The sequence below is a fragment of the Lissotriton vulgaris genome, chromosome 5 (assembly GCF_964263255.1).
Source record: "Lissotriton vulgaris chromosome 5, aLisVul1.2, whole genome shotgun sequence".
In the NCBI taxonomy this organism is placed as follows: domain Eukaryota; kingdom Metazoa; phylum Chordata; class Amphibia; order Caudata; family Salamandridae; genus Lissotriton; species Lissotriton vulgaris.
In genome coordinates, this window is record NC_141693.1 from 914,520,342 (window position 1) to 914,535,901 (window position 15,560).

General features: G+C 44.9%; 1 protein-coding gene across 1 annotated transcript in view; it reads right to left on the bottom strand.

Annotated features, from left to right (window-relative positions):
• KNDC1 (kinase non-catalytic C-lobe domain containing 1) overlaps nt 1-15,560 on the bottom strand; it is a 757,927-nt gene that overhangs the window by 363,661 nt on the left and 378,706 nt on the right. The gene's annotated exons all lie outside the window — the stretch shown is intronic.

Genomic DNA, 15,560 nt, shown 5'->3' on the forward strand with positions numbered 1-15,560 from the left:
TATGGGATTGGGTCAATATACTCACAGAAATTGGACTACAGGCAGCACGATTGTGCTGCAATTGCCGATCCACGGCAAAAATCAAGTTTTTGGGTATTGTTTGTAATATGTGGTTACATGATCCCTTTGATATGTTTCGCTGTATGTAAACTGTATGAGATTAACATTCTCCAAGATGGCGCCCGTATGAGATTACGAGGCAAAGTCCGTTGTTTATGTCATTCCCGACAACTCTCGCGCTTTAAAAAACTGGAGCCGCGAAATGCATTCTCTATGACACTGACGAAGGGAGCCTTTCCCGAAACGCGTCTGTTTGAATAAAGTTTGGCGTTCGACGCTTCTGTGACCTCGCGAGTGCTGTGTGTCTTTTGAGTTGGATTCACAAGTACACTCTTTGGAACTTTAATATTGGCGCGGTACACCGCCGCGCTACAGCACCCGCCTTTGGAGTGACTCGCTATTGGTGCAACTTTGGAGCAGTATATATATATATATATATGGAAAGAAAAAGTTGCCGCTAGGTGGGGATGCACTTACAGGTAGGAATTGATGCCAACGCAAGGGCGCGAGCTGCGAACAGAGTCCCTTTCCTGCCAGACGTGTTTCAGGCCAACGCCCTCTTCAGTGGCAGCACATGGGACCTGACGGCAAGCTGCAGGCACCAGTAAACACCCTCAGTAATTATGCACAGGTGTAAAACCTGAAGCAATGCTCTCTGGGACTAGTGGTTCCGTAAAACCCAAGTGGACCGCCGCAGCCATTCACATGCAAAAAAAGTATTAAAGGGATTGCCAATGTCCCCGCAAGCACCCCGAAAGTGAAGGCACCTCCTGTACCATGAAAAGCTGCCCAAGTAAGGCAGCTGTGGACCCGCAGTTGTAAGCGGTAGTGCAACCCCGCGACCGGGCAGGCCGCCAATAATGGAAAGAAACAGTTGCCGCTAGGTGGGGATGCACTTACAGGTAGGAATCGATGCCAACGCAAGGGCGCGAGCTGCGAACAGAGTCCCTTTCCTGCCAGACGCGTTTCGGGCCAACGCCCTCTTTAGTGGCAGCACATGTGACCTGACGGCAAGCTGCAGGCACCAGTAAATACCCTCAGTAATTATGCACAGGTGTAAACCTGAAGCAATGCCCTCTGGGACTGATGGTTCCATAAAACCCAAGTGGGTCGCCGCAGCCATTCGCATGCAAAAAAAGTATTAAAGGGATTGCCAATGTCCCCGCAAGCACCCCGCAAGTAAAGGCACCTCCTGTACCACAGAAAGCTGCCCAAGTAAGGCAGCTGTGGACCCGCAGTTGTAAACGGTAGTGCAACCCCGCGACCGGGCAGGCCGCTAATAATAGAAAGAAAAAGTTGCCGCTAAGTGAGGATGCACTTACAGGTAGGAATTGATGCCAACGCAAGGGCGCGAGCTGCGAACAGAGTCCCTTTCCTGCCAGACGCGTTTCGGGCCAACGTTCTCTTCAGTGGCAGCACATGTGACCTGACGGCAAGCTGCAGGCACCAGTAAATACCCTCAGTAATTATGCACAGGTGTAAAACCTGAAGCAATGCTCTCTGGGACTGGTGGTTCCGTAAAACCCAAGTGGGTCGCCGCAGCCATTCGCATGCAAAAAAAGTATTAAAGGGATTGCCAATGTCCCCGCAAGCACCCCGCAAGTAAAGGCACCTCCTGTACCACAGAAAGCTGCCCAAGTAAGGCAGCTGTGGACCCGCAGTTGTAAGCGGTAGTGCAACCCCGCGACCGGGCAGGCCGCCAATAATGGAAAGAAAAAGTTGCCGCTAGGTGGGGTTGCACTTACAGGTAGGAGTTGATGCCAACGCAAGGGCGCGAGCTGCAAACAGAGTCCCTTTCCTGCCAGACGCGTTTTGGGCCAACGCCCTCCTCAGTGGCAGCACATGTGACCTGACGGCAAGCTGCAGGCACCAGTAAATACCCTCAGTAATTATGCACAGGTGTTAAGCCTGAAGCAATGCTCTCTGGGACTGGTGGTTCCGTAAAACCCAAGTGGGTCGCCGCCGCCATTCACATGCAAAAAAAGTATTAAAGGGATTGTCAATGTCCCCGCAAGTAAAGGCACCTCCTGTACCACAGAAAGCTGCCCTAATAAGGCAGCTGTGGACCCGCAGTTGTAAGCGGTAGTGCAACCCCGCGACCGGGCAGGCCGCCAATAATGGAAAGAAAAAGTTGCCGCTAGGTGGGGATGCACTTACAGGTAGGAATTGATCGCTTTCAAATCCACACAGTCAATCCACAGCCAGGCAGAGACACACATAAATGTTAGAGCACAAAAACTCAGCCACTTCTAAAAGAGTGGCTTCTAAAAAACTCAGCCACTTCTAAAAGAGTGGCTTCTAACCACAATGCAAAAATCACCTTCATAAAAAGATGTGTTATTACATTGTGAGTTCAGGCATACTAAACTTCACCTTTCCATCTTAAGCCTTTGGGAAGATAGGCTGGAAAACATATTACACAGCCTTCCCATTCTATCCTATGGGCAAGATGGCCTATCCACAGTGAAAAACTAAATGGAGATTATTTCACTGTCAGGACATGGCACACACCATTGTACATGTCCTCCTTTCACTTACACTGCACCCTGCCCAGGGGGTATCCTGGACCCACCATAGGGGTGTCTGATGTGCATAGAATGGGAATGGTAAGGTCTGACAAGTGAGTGCACTTAAAAGAACAACATAGCAGTTTAACAAACTGGGCGCAGGCCCTTCAATGGCAGGCCTGTGTTCCCTTCTTAAGGCTACTTGTGTTGGTGGCACAATTAGTGCTGCTGGCCCACTAGTAGCATTTGCATTACCAGCCCTGGTACTTTACTAGTAAGCAAACATACCAATCATGGACAACCAATTACCATTTCACTTTATACAGAGAGCACTTGCACTTTGACACTGTTTAGCAGTTGCAAAGTATCCAAAACTTCTAAGTTGGCAACACCATGTCAGAGAATAGGTGTAGGGGGAAAGCAAAACGTTTAGGGAACTTTAGCCAAAAAGGGACAAGTCCTACATATATATTTAAGTATAGATCTATCTCTGATAGTTAATAGTGCACATGAACACTACCCTCATTTACAAGATGCCTGTGTCACTGGAGTGTCGCATTTTATGATGATCTGGTGGCTTAGGTCTCTCAATCACATATATGAGCCAATGGAAAGCCACCCTGTGACAAGGCAACACTTGCCTTATACTACCATTAAATATAATGGGTTGCCTTACTCTACATCAAGGAGGTGTTCCAAGGGTGTTCCAAGGGTGTTGCCACTTAACACTCATGGAATATGACACTGTACCAGATTTACAATATCATGTAAACCTGGGACAGCGCCAAAAAGTTATGCCTCTCCAGAGTAGGCGTAACTAGAACAAATGTTTACATTTCTCCTCGTTTTTTCCTCTTTCCATGTGTGCTGCACACACAGAATGAGGAAAACGCCACTCATGATTGTTTTTGTGCAGGAAGGCACCCCTTCCTGCACAAAAACAATCATGCTAACAACACTGCCACCCTTGCACTATGGGGCAAGGGAGCCGGCGTTGGAGGTCGGCTCCAAATTGTACGCCGCTGCTGTCTGAAATATGGTCATTCCTGCCCTTTCAAATTGATGTAGGGCAGTGCAGCAAAATGACTTGCGACACAGCCCTATGCCAAGTCTTTGTAATTGAGTCACTAAAGGTTTGTGGTGGCTTCATTAAGGCTGTCCTAACCAGGAAGAACAGATAATTTTGAGATTACAAAAATGATTTAAGTCCAGTTCAGTACACAACATAATAAAGTTATCTATTCCAAAGGTAAACAGCTATGGCCAGTAACAATCTTCCTGTATCTTCTTTCTCTTCAAATAAATGTTCCTTAAGCAAGTGTTCCAAGCACACCTCAGAGCCCGCCTCAGGAAATATGACTTGTTGCTTATATTATAAAAATAGAAGATAGTTCTGCACACAGACTGATGCATCAGGGAATAGTTTTTATCATCACTGTGTTTGAGTGGCAGCCAAATTCAGATCTCTGAGGTGGAGCGCTATAGAATTGTCTTCCCACCTCTCTGACAGCTAGATTTTGAACAAGCTGCAGTTGCTATAATAGATCAATTGAAGAACCCACATGCAGAACAAGCATTGGGAAATGCATTAGATTTTTCCTATGGGATTAACAATAAGTTAAGAGGTGTAGGAGCAGTGTTTGAGTGTGGGGAGAATGGTGTGAGTGCTCTCTGTGCAGGGTGAGTGGTGAATGAATGAAGGTTGATAAGTGTCTGAGTGCAGGGTGAAAGTGCCTCAGTTAATGGTGATTGATGTTTGTTCTGTAAAGAATGAGAACTGTGTGATTGCACAGGGTGAGAGATGTTACCTTGAACAAGGTAAGAGGTGTGCAAATATAGGGTGAGAGGTATATCAACAGCATAAGTGTAGGTTGAGCGGTTTGAGATCAGGGTGGGAGGTGTGTGTGGAGGGCGAGAAGAATGTGAGTGCTGGGTGAGAGGTATGTCAATGATGTGTGAGTGTATAGTCAGCACTGTGTGATTGGTGGATGCGCAGTATCTGAATGCTAGCGCAATCTCAGGATGACTTTGCAAGTAAATGGTGGGTGAGTGTGCATGGTGAGCAGTGTCTGAGAGTAAGTGAAAGGTATGTACGTGTTGTGCAAAGTTACAAAATGAGGCAAAGCCTTCATGTGTCCTAATATGCAGGAGACAGATGCCTGGGCACTGCTCAAATCACCTGGCTCCTGGCTAGGCATAGCTTGTCTGTTCTACCACATGTGGCATCTAAGCAGCGCAGTGCAGGAAAATGAGACAAAGAAAAGAAAAATAACAAGTACAAATCTGTAGAAGTGTGCAGGAAGTTGAGAGACAGTAATGTAAGCCACGCTGTCCAGTAGCCAATATATTGCAATTAGAAAGGGTGCAATGGGAGGGATGGGGGTGATAACCTGGTTTGGCATCAGAATGTGTAAAGAGAATGGAGTAGGAGCATGCAAGTGTGGCAGTGTGGGGCGAGATGGGCACGGAATGATAAACATTTAGTGAGAGAAAAGACAAGCACTAAGTGTGAAAGGGCTATCACTAGTGTGAGGAGGCTATACATGTGGATACAGTAGATGGGGTGTTTATACAGAATAGCTCCGGGTGGTCCAAGGAAGGAGCCCTTTTGGGGGTGGGGCAGCAAAGCGAAGAAGGTGCTGGGGAGCAAGGCATTTACGAGACAGCACACAGTGATGAACATGCAGAGGAGGGAGAAGTACCCTGAAGTGTGAGGGGAATATGGCACAGTAAGAAGGGTTGATAAGACAGCAGGAGTGGGAGATTAAACCCCCCCATGGAGGACGGCGCAAGAGTGGATGGAGTGAGGAAGGTGCAGGAGAGCCCTTGTGTGGATGTGAAAAGGATGCAGGAGGCAGCAGAAGGGGGAGGTGAGATCCCCACAGGGAAGCAAGGTGCAGGAGAAGGAGACCCTGAGGTGGGATGAAAATATTCCATGGTGAGAAGGGCAGAGGAGATAGCAGGAGTGGGAGGTGAATCCTCAACAGGGGAGGAGAGCGTAGGAGTGGGCAGCCAGGCTAGTCTGTGTAGGAGTTAGTGCCTCTGTGGTGGGCAGTTACTGACACAACCCACAGTGCAGGAGGAGCAGGCAGCAGCAGGACGGTTTCAAGAGCAATATCCAGGCTGTCGGGTGCAGGGGTGGAGCCAGGCTCTGAACGTAAACTGTCAACCACAGCTAGGGCTTGCAGGGATGCCAGCCCGGACTGTGCCACCCGGACTGGGGTTGGGGTGGAGCACACCACCCTGCACCAATCCGTGGGCGGAACCACACTGATTTGCCTACTAAGCAGAGGATAAAGATCTGTTGAGAAGTACCTATGCGCCGCACAGAGTGTGCCTGTTTGTAGTAACTAGGAGGTGTCTCCTAATTTGGGTAAAAGTATCTGGACTTATCCTCTGCATTAAAATGGTGCATGGGGGCAGGGAAAAGGGGGGAGCAACATGAGGGATAGAGAGAGCCATGTACTCAGCAGAAACAAGCACAGGGCAAGCACTGTGCTGCTCTTTCCGGTAATAGGCATGCACTCATGGAAGACATTACTCAAAGCAAAACAGCCCTGCACACACACATCAGCCAGTTTACAAAGGCTATGAACCATGTGCACTCAAGCACAAACAATAATCACTCCTAAATCTGTGAAGTCTCATGATTTCTATTTAGCGCGACTGCTACCTGACTCCAAGATGGCAGCAGTCTCACAGGGGCTGATAGTGAGATGTGTCAAGATGGTTGTCATTAAAGTGGTGCACAGGAGGAGGGAAAAGGTGGGGACAACATGAGGAATGGAGAGAGCCATGCACTCAGCAGAAAGTAAAAAACAAGCACTGAACGGGCAAAAGCTTTTTAAAAAAAGTCCCACAAAGTCAGGACTTGGGTCTCAGGACACTGATAAGTGCTTACACAAGAGTACCAACAAGAAATAGTATGCTACATCCAATAAAAATGGAGTAAAAGTAAGTGGCAAGCACATGAACAATAAAAAGCAAGGGTGCAAGGGGCAGGATGTAAGTCCCATTTAAGATTTATATTGAATACATTAGATTTCACAAGCACAGCACAAGAGCTGTGCAGGTGAAACCTAAAATGTATTGTAGTCAAGGCACAATACTATCACAGCTAATGCGTCAACCAGAGGAAGAGGTGGTAAATGCCTGATTGAAAGAATGCAGGTGTTTCTGTGGCAGCAGAAGTCAGCTTTAGCAAAGTGTGAATATCATAGGACACATTTAGAACCCCAAAGCCTTGAGAGGTGATGAGGGCAGATAGAAGCTAATCAAAGGTTTAAAAAAAAAAGTGGCCCAACGTGGACTCCCATGAAACAACACACCCATAGATATGCCGCATGATGATAGAGGCTAGAATTCAAGTGATGATGCTCACTTCCAATTTAGCTTTTTGAAATTAAATTACAAAATTGATTTGTAATTGAGAAGTGTCTGTAATTTAAACAGATATAGATTTTGCAGATTAGCCTTGGTAAAGTATTTGACTAAGACATCATATGGAATGTAGGAAGTAGGGGCACTATTTTGGAACACACCTGTGGATTAGTGTTCACAAGATAGCAGACACCCTCTGCATTTGAAAATACTAAATAGTTATAAGAGGAGAAGTGTCAAATGGCAGATCTTTCCTATCTGTAGGAATAACCAACTACATTGATTAAGAATTGGTTATAGAGATGGTTACTATCGAATAGTTATCCACATTTCCATTTGTGAAAATCATCCAAAGTATTGTTACCTTCTGTGACGGGGCGGGAATATACCCTGACACCCACAATGGAGAACTCAGTGTTGAAAATGTTAAAGACTGGTGGTCAGCTGTTCCCCTTTCTATTTCCGACAAACAGCCAAACTCTCCCTGGCCGGAGGAAAGGACTCGCGCAGGCTCAGAAGAAGTGTGGGGAGCCGAAGGTGAAAAGGAACACGGCTCCTTTAACTCTGCAGTCGAGGGAGACGAGACTCCACCCACCTGGGACGTCGCAGATTTAAAAGTAGGTGAAACCTGGAAGACCGGGGACAGCGTTTCCCGAGGAGGAGAAGGCGTACGAAATTGGAGACTGAGAGCGGAACCGGAGTACGGCGGAGAAGATTCCCTGACGAGCACAGCTGTGGACTACAAGCCAGGAGGCCAACGACCCGGTGATTCGCCCCGCCACGCTCCCGCAGGAGGAGCGTGGCTTTCAAAGGTACGGGGCAAAGTGGTGGGATGGGTTACTCGTAATAGGGCTGTAAACAAGTGAAACTACTAGTGTATATCGTGTATAGCCTACTTTACCCTTTTCCCTCACGAGCACTAAAGGCACAGGAACTTACGTATAATATACACTCATTCACTTGGTGTCCCTCACTCCCTGGTCCCTACCTTTCTACGAGGGTCGTCAGACTGACTCCTTGTTATCTCCTTTCTTTTCACGCACGCCCGGAGTTGAGGACCTCGGCCCGACGACCACAAATAACTTCCGGTCTGGAGAACTCTCGACCACTGCGTGGTAGAAGCACCCTGGAACTTCCCTCTTTTCCCAAAGGAGTCAGGACGGAGCCGGACGAGTTTGCTCGAATAAGACAGACTAGTAGAAGGCGAAAAGCATATCTTAAAATAAAACCGTATTTAAAAACTCTACTCAACGTGTCAGACTCGCTCCATCACACCTCTCCTGTTGCTGATCCCGTACACCTTCATTATACAGTATGACTTTAAATTTAAAGTATTTTAGTGTTATATGACTATATAGATGGTATCACACAAACCCCTTTAGTAAAAGAGCCCTTTGACATTGTAAATCGTATTTTTACTCTTAAGAGTTATTAGAACAGCACTTGCAATACCACTAAACTTCAATTGGTGAGACTATAAAGTGTTCTTTTAAAAAAGCCATAAAATCACACTGGTAGCCGTATTGCTTAGTAAAATACTTGGCCCCTCTAAAACTTCCATCTTAAATCTAATCTATGATTTACAGTGGTAACTGAGGCTCAATCTGGGCTTCATGTCACCCAGATCAAGCAGGTTACTATTCATAGGTTGCGCAACAAGTGAGATTATAATAACGTTCAACATATGACAAAAGTCCTCTTGATATAACACCATGTTCTCTTGATATACCATAAAGAATTATAGATGGATAAGCGCACATAACAGGCATGATGTTCACCGAAGGGTTCAGAATCACATCAAATAGCAACTAGAGCGCTGCTTGACTGTCTATGGCATCACTCAGACCCTGAGCTGAAACACATCCCAATTATTCACTTTTTACCAATATAGAATTTGTAGCAAATATAGCCCCCAAAATCATCTGGCCCGCTTTCATCTGTAACAAAGGGACAGAAGAGTAGTTGGAGGTCATAGATAATAAGGCCTCTCCTCCCTGTCTTAAATGTAAAAGATGAATTGCAGGCCTTCTGTCCCAAACCCCACCGCCCTGGCCTTCCCTCCCTCATCCCTCCTGAAACTTTGTTCTCTGCTCACCAACTGAGCAGAGAGCTGGTGCTGCTCTGACAGGTCTTCAAAGAGCCCTGTAAGAGCAGCCTGATTGTTTTTTATCATGTAGCAGTTCTAGCATACATACTTTGTTACCCACTGTTGCTACATCATAGAATTCAATAATCAGATTTAGATTCTGGTATTCACACCTGTGGCTTTCAGTGAGAGCCTACATAGCAGAAGCTTTCTGGGATATGGGTAACTGTGTTTGAGGTCTACTTTCCAGGCCTAGGCCACATATTCTAAATTAAATAGTATACCCTTCCATCTCAGTTTGGCCCTTGCTACTGTGTATCTAGCCTGTCTTGGCATCAGGTAACAAGGCAGAACCTCATGTCAACAATCAATATGTGATGAATAACACGCTACCTCTAAGAGGCCCGAACAACCCACGGCCGGTTACATATGTGTTATTGCGTTAAGGGAAGAAGGACAATCTTTCCCAACTACAGAAGGGAGTCCATTGGGTTAGTGAGTCATGATGCAACATGGCAGATATGCAATGCAGAGGGAATTAATGAATAGGGGGGCATATTACCAAGCAATAGCGATAATTATCGCTATTGCTTGGTTAGAGACAAAAAATTACCGCTGACCTGCAGCGATTTTTATCGCAAATAAACCTTGGTATTACCAAGGTTTATTGCAAATGCGATAAAAAACGGCCGCAATGCATGAATATCGCTGAAAAGTCAGCGATATTCATGCATTACCGAGCTAATGCTCTTAGCCATGTTATCCACCTCCCATGGGATAACATGGCTAAGAACTGCTCAGGGCAGGTGTTAGCTTTTGGAGATATTCGCGCTTAGCGCGAATATCTCCAAAAGTTGGTAATAGGAGATAGCGATGTTAGCGACTGTTTCCTGTCGCTAACATCTTGGCACGCCCACTTTGCATGCCATTAGTGATAAATATCACTGACATGCAAAGCGGGGCCCAAGATGGTCGCTATCTCCTACTAGCTGTCGCTAACTGGTGTTAGCGACAGCTAGGTAATAGGGAGATGATTTTATCTCCGCTTTCTTGGCTTTTAAAGCCAAAAAAGCGGAGATAAACCCCCTTGATAATATGCCCCAGGATTTCCTTGGCTAAGCTTAGACTTATAGCAATGTATGAACGCCAATAACAGGATATCTGTTCATCTGGTTGATCTCCTGCACACCCAGTGACTCTCCTTCTCTAAGAGAAACCCTGCCTCTGGTGCTGTTAAAGGAATGCCACTGTATTACTTGACAGGACAAGTTTTAAAGGTTGCAAAGCTCGAACTTGATGTGCCAGGCTTCGGGCGTTCCCGAAGGAGGCTGGAATGGTGGGGTCCACTTTTGTTACTGGTGGCCAGTTTTATAGCACTGCAGCAGTTTAAAAAGCACTGCAGAGTTCCTTGCATATCCAACAGTTTTCAGTCAACAATAAAAGTGCCAAGATAATTGGTGATTGATGTACCTGCTTAGTGTAGTTTTGTTTATTGGCACTGTTGACTGTTCTATGAAAGTGTAGAGGGTTAATATGCCTGCTGAGAAGAGTGTAGACAATGAACATCACAGGACATTATTTAATGTGCATAGCTCAGTGAGTTACTGCTTTTGTCACAGAGATCCGTTTTTTACTGTGCAGTTCAAAAGTTACAATCGCAATCTAAGTTAGAATGTTATGGTTTTTTCACAGTCATTGATTATCCTGATTTTGCTATATAGGGTTTGTTTGGGTAGAGATGAATTCTAATTAGTTCGGCCAATCCAAACCACTGTATTACATTCTGAATACTGAGTTTGTGCTTCCCCAGACCGGGCACTCTTACAAAATGCCTACCAGTAGTCCCCTTTGGCTTATGTAAATTTTCTATACACTGATTTACACACGTGTGTTTCATTGTCTCTGTATGTGTGCAAGGCCGGCTCTAAGGCGGTGCGATCGGTGCCACCGCACCGGGCGCTCACTTAGGGTGGGGGTGCCTTGTTTATTGTTTAAAAAGCACCTAATGCCATGTTCCTTGTCCCAGAAATGTTCAAGCATCAATAAACATGGCAAGATAACTCTGGTGATTAATGTTCTTCCTGTAGAGAGACTAGAGCTTTGTCTGATAGTGGACGTTTTGACTCATAGTGTAGCACAGAGGGTTAACGTGCCAGCTGCAAAGAACATGTCCCATTCAGATCGCAAAGTGCATATACTATAAACAGGTCAATGGGTTATTGCTTTTGTCAGGGAGATGCTTTTGTTACTGGCAGTTTAAAAGTTAAAATCCTATTATAGAACAGTGAATTATTAACTGTCATTAAAGAGCTGAATGCAGACTGCAAGGTACATATTAGAGCATTCTGTTTTTCCCCACAGTCTTTCATTATCTTAATCTTGCAAAAAGGGGTAATTTGGGTAGGAATCAATTCTTATTATTAAAGGGAACCCCTAAGAATGGTGCTGCGTCGTAAGTTCTGAAATTGTGCTTTTTCAGACCAATGGCTCCTAAACTATACTGCCTACCAGTATGGATGACCTGTGATTCCTACACCTTGTAGTCCTATTTTGTATGTAACATTTCCTATAGAGAGATTTACACAGATATGATTGTCTCTGAGCAATGTGTGTGTGATTTAAAGAGCTCTGACACATTACACTGGTATGAGTACCACTATAAAACTAAATTAATCTGAGAGACAGTGGTTATGGAGACTTGGGGGGGGGGGCATTGTCAAATGGTGGTAGTGAGGGAATCCATGGTGAGGTGGTTATTGGGGAGGGGCGCCAACAAACATTGTCGCATAGGGCGCCACAAGTACTAAAGTCGGCCCTGTATGTGTGTGATGTAAAATGCTCTTACACCCTACACTGGTATGAGAGGAGTTATAAAACAAATGAAATACATGTGAGAGAGGGACTATGAAGAGATGAGAGACACTGTTGGAGGGTGATAGGAAATAATTGAAGAGTCTCAAAAAAAGATTGCTGTATCCAGGTGCACTTCAAGGTCATCAATTACTATGCTTTAAAACCAAATACTATTGAATGTATAATGAAAAATGTGTTGCAGAATGCACGTTTGCCATTTTTTCCCAAATTTTCTTAGGGAGGGAACACCCCAAAACTCCTTTATAGTGGTCAGGCATGCGTTCTGCACTCACTCGCCCACCATATGGGGGCTGGTGTGACAAAATTTGGCAAGACTGCTTTGGGTTCCCATTCCGGACCGGAAGGTGTGGAGTTATGAGATAAAAGGTTATCAGCCCATGAAAACCTTCTGCCAAGTGTAAGTTTCACAGAGGGACTCCCAGAAAATTTCCCCTGCAATGGTTGACTGTTCTAGAGTGGAACATTCATTATAGTTTTGGGAAAGTAAAAGCTGTGATGGTGGGGTCTATTTAGGGAATTTTGAGGGGTATGTTAGTTTTATCCTTTATGAAACCATGACCAGACTACTAAACCTTTGGAACATGCTGCGAAAAAGAAAATATAAGAACAATTACTAGGCAGCTGAGTGGTGGGAGACTGTTGCCAGGTTGACATTTAAGGAAAGAATAATGTATGTCTGCTTGGTACAGACTGTTTGACTAATGGGGACTCTCTTTCTAAGCCGATGGCAAAGGGAAACTATACAGATCCAATGGAAAATAGTGATTAGTTATAAGAATTCTCAGCTAAATGGGTGCTGATGAGAAGATGTGATGCATGTAGTCACTGGGGAAGATTCCTACCATATTCTTTCAGCAGGATCTGTGTCACTGTGACGAGTCATAAAGATTCCTGAATGCTTTGACTTAACCTTTTCTCACCACTTAACACTAAGTTTACCACTCGCTAAATATTTGTAACTTTTGTGGGCTTTTATTATGTGAACCAAGCTGACCCAGCAGCATCTGCCTGAGAAAAATGAAACCACCTCATATAGTGGAAGGTTGACATCCCAATGAACACATTCTGATCTCTACAGAGCCATGTACAGGATTTCTGCATGTCCCAGCTTCAGGTTAATAGCTCTGAATGGAAAAAATCTTCCAGCAGTACCCTTGAACATACAGACACTCCTATTAACCCATGTGAAACAAACACACCTCTTAAAGAAGATCCCGAACACATCTGTTGAGCATTGGACGCCTCGGGTCCCTTCTTCTGGCGCAGTGCAGTGTATTCTTCAATTCAATGGCTCGTCAAGGCTCACAACTACTGTATATAAGCTCATAGCGTCCTACTTAGCTGTGGGTTCCAACTGGTGACATTTCTGTTGCATTAAAGACTAAGTGCACACAAAAAGCTATTGACCATTGTAACCCTCTTTCAGTTTGCATGTGTGCGCTTTCAGAACAGCCTATTTTGGCATCTAGGTCCTAGCATGCCCTTGGAAGACATTTAAACATTTCCATCTTTTGTCACATTTTCAATGAATTTACTCTAGTGGTTCTCGTTATTGATTTCGTTTGTATTATTTCCATAACCTTTGAAAACCTTATCCATACATTACGGCTTTATATTTCAAACTGCTCTAATATAGATTTATTTACACCTGGTCAAAGTATTTCAGTACTTTACTTGTTTAACTGTAATTGTTCTTCAGTTCGTTTTTTACACACAACACCTCACACATCTATTGACTGCCTTACATTACAGGTCAGGCTACCAAAAGTGAGCCAAGTTTGCACTTGTAACACTCTGTAAGCCTTCTTTTTAGGAAGTGATTGGGCTCAGGCACAACTCGCGACAAGATCAATACAGATTTAAATTGCATTTTTCTGATATTACACTAATTGCATGCAATCTGCCTGCACAGTATTATGTGTGTTTGACTTGGTGGTTTTCGTGAATAATCACTGACTGAGGACACACTTATTAGGTTCTAAACTAGAATGTCGGATTCATTGGCAGCACAGAGGGCCTTGGTACCAGGCTTACTTTCCCAGTCCTTTACAGAGGGTGTTTTCAATATAACAGGGTCAGTGAAAGCCATACAGTAGCGGCTTTATTTGACAGGGCATACCAATTCATATCTGTTGACAAAAACTCATTTTTTAATGGACATCTGTGGTCTAATAACATTTTGGTAAAACAAAACAATGTCATTTCATCTTCTTCAGGCTCTCAGACTAAAAGCTATGAAGAATAAAGTTACATCTTTACAGCGATCATTTCATCCTAGCCTCCGAACGGACCACGGTAACCTTCACATTAATGGCACATGGTGTGCTTTGTGAGTCATTTCTGGCACAGGTCTACTCCGAGAGGGAGTAGTTTCTGAACAAGGAACAATAGTTCCTCATATCTGGATGTTATATATACCCATATCTAAAGATTTGACATTTTAGAAGGGAAAAGTGTTTAAATCCCAGTGCCATTATCTCATATGGAAAGGTTAGAGCGCACATACACTAACAAACTTCAAGTGTGTGCATGACAATTTAATTTATTTTGCAAGCAATGTTCTCACAGATATGGTTTTTCAAAGTGGATCCCTCATGTCTAGGACCATGCATACTTTTCAGCACAACCTAAAAGTAAATGTATCCCAATTGCTTGACTGTATGTAATTGTATCTTGTGCATACCTCTTACAATCTGGCATTTGTTCAGTCGTCATGAGACCAATGAACCCGCCAGGTTTAACACACCAAGGGCCATATTCTCAAGAACGTGCGATAATCATCGCCAAAATAGGTTAATGCAAACTTTCATATCGCCGTCTATGGCGGGAAATTAACTCTGTGTTAACGTCGTATTCACAACATGGCGGTAACATGCAATAGTTTCCCAATAACGCGCCAAATGTCCGCGATAAAATCACCGGGACGACGATAAAATCTAAACCCGAAGGTGAAAAAAGTTGCGATGAGCCCAACCGCAAGTAAAAAATCTGTGATAATCTGCGCCAGGTCAGGCGGGAAAAATCACTATAAAAGCAGAAAAAATCCCCACAAACAAAACCAAAACAACTGCGAAGCACAATGGAGGTAGCTGGAGCAAGTACAGAGGACAAACAGAACCCCACGGAGGACCAGCCTGGGACCTCGGGGTCAGGGAAGGGCTAGGAGAAGAAGAAGATGCAGTTCAGTCCGCAGGAAAACAGGATCCTGATTACGGAGGTGGTAGAACACTATCAACTACTGTTCGTCACCTCCACTGTGCCATTGGCAACAAAAAATGGAATATGGCAGTCCATCGGGGACAAGGTGAATGCAATCGGAGTGCTGAGGAGGACAATGGAAGAGGTCAAGCGGCACTGGAATGATGTGAAGCGCAAAACCAAGCAGAAACTCAGCAACAATAAGAAGGAAGGCAATAAGAAGGCAGCAATGCAAACTGGAGGTGGGAGTCCAGCGCCACAAGAGGAGCTGGATGAGATGGAGGAAATGGTGTCCACAGTCATCAGTGTGGAGACGGTGGTAGGAGTTGGTGGACCGGACACTGCTCAACACGACCTGTACCTTATCCCTATGGCTCACTGCAGCACACCTAGAAACAGAAAGTAGGCCCCTGTTGACTATGTGCCCAGAGGGGCTCCTTCCCACACATCACCAA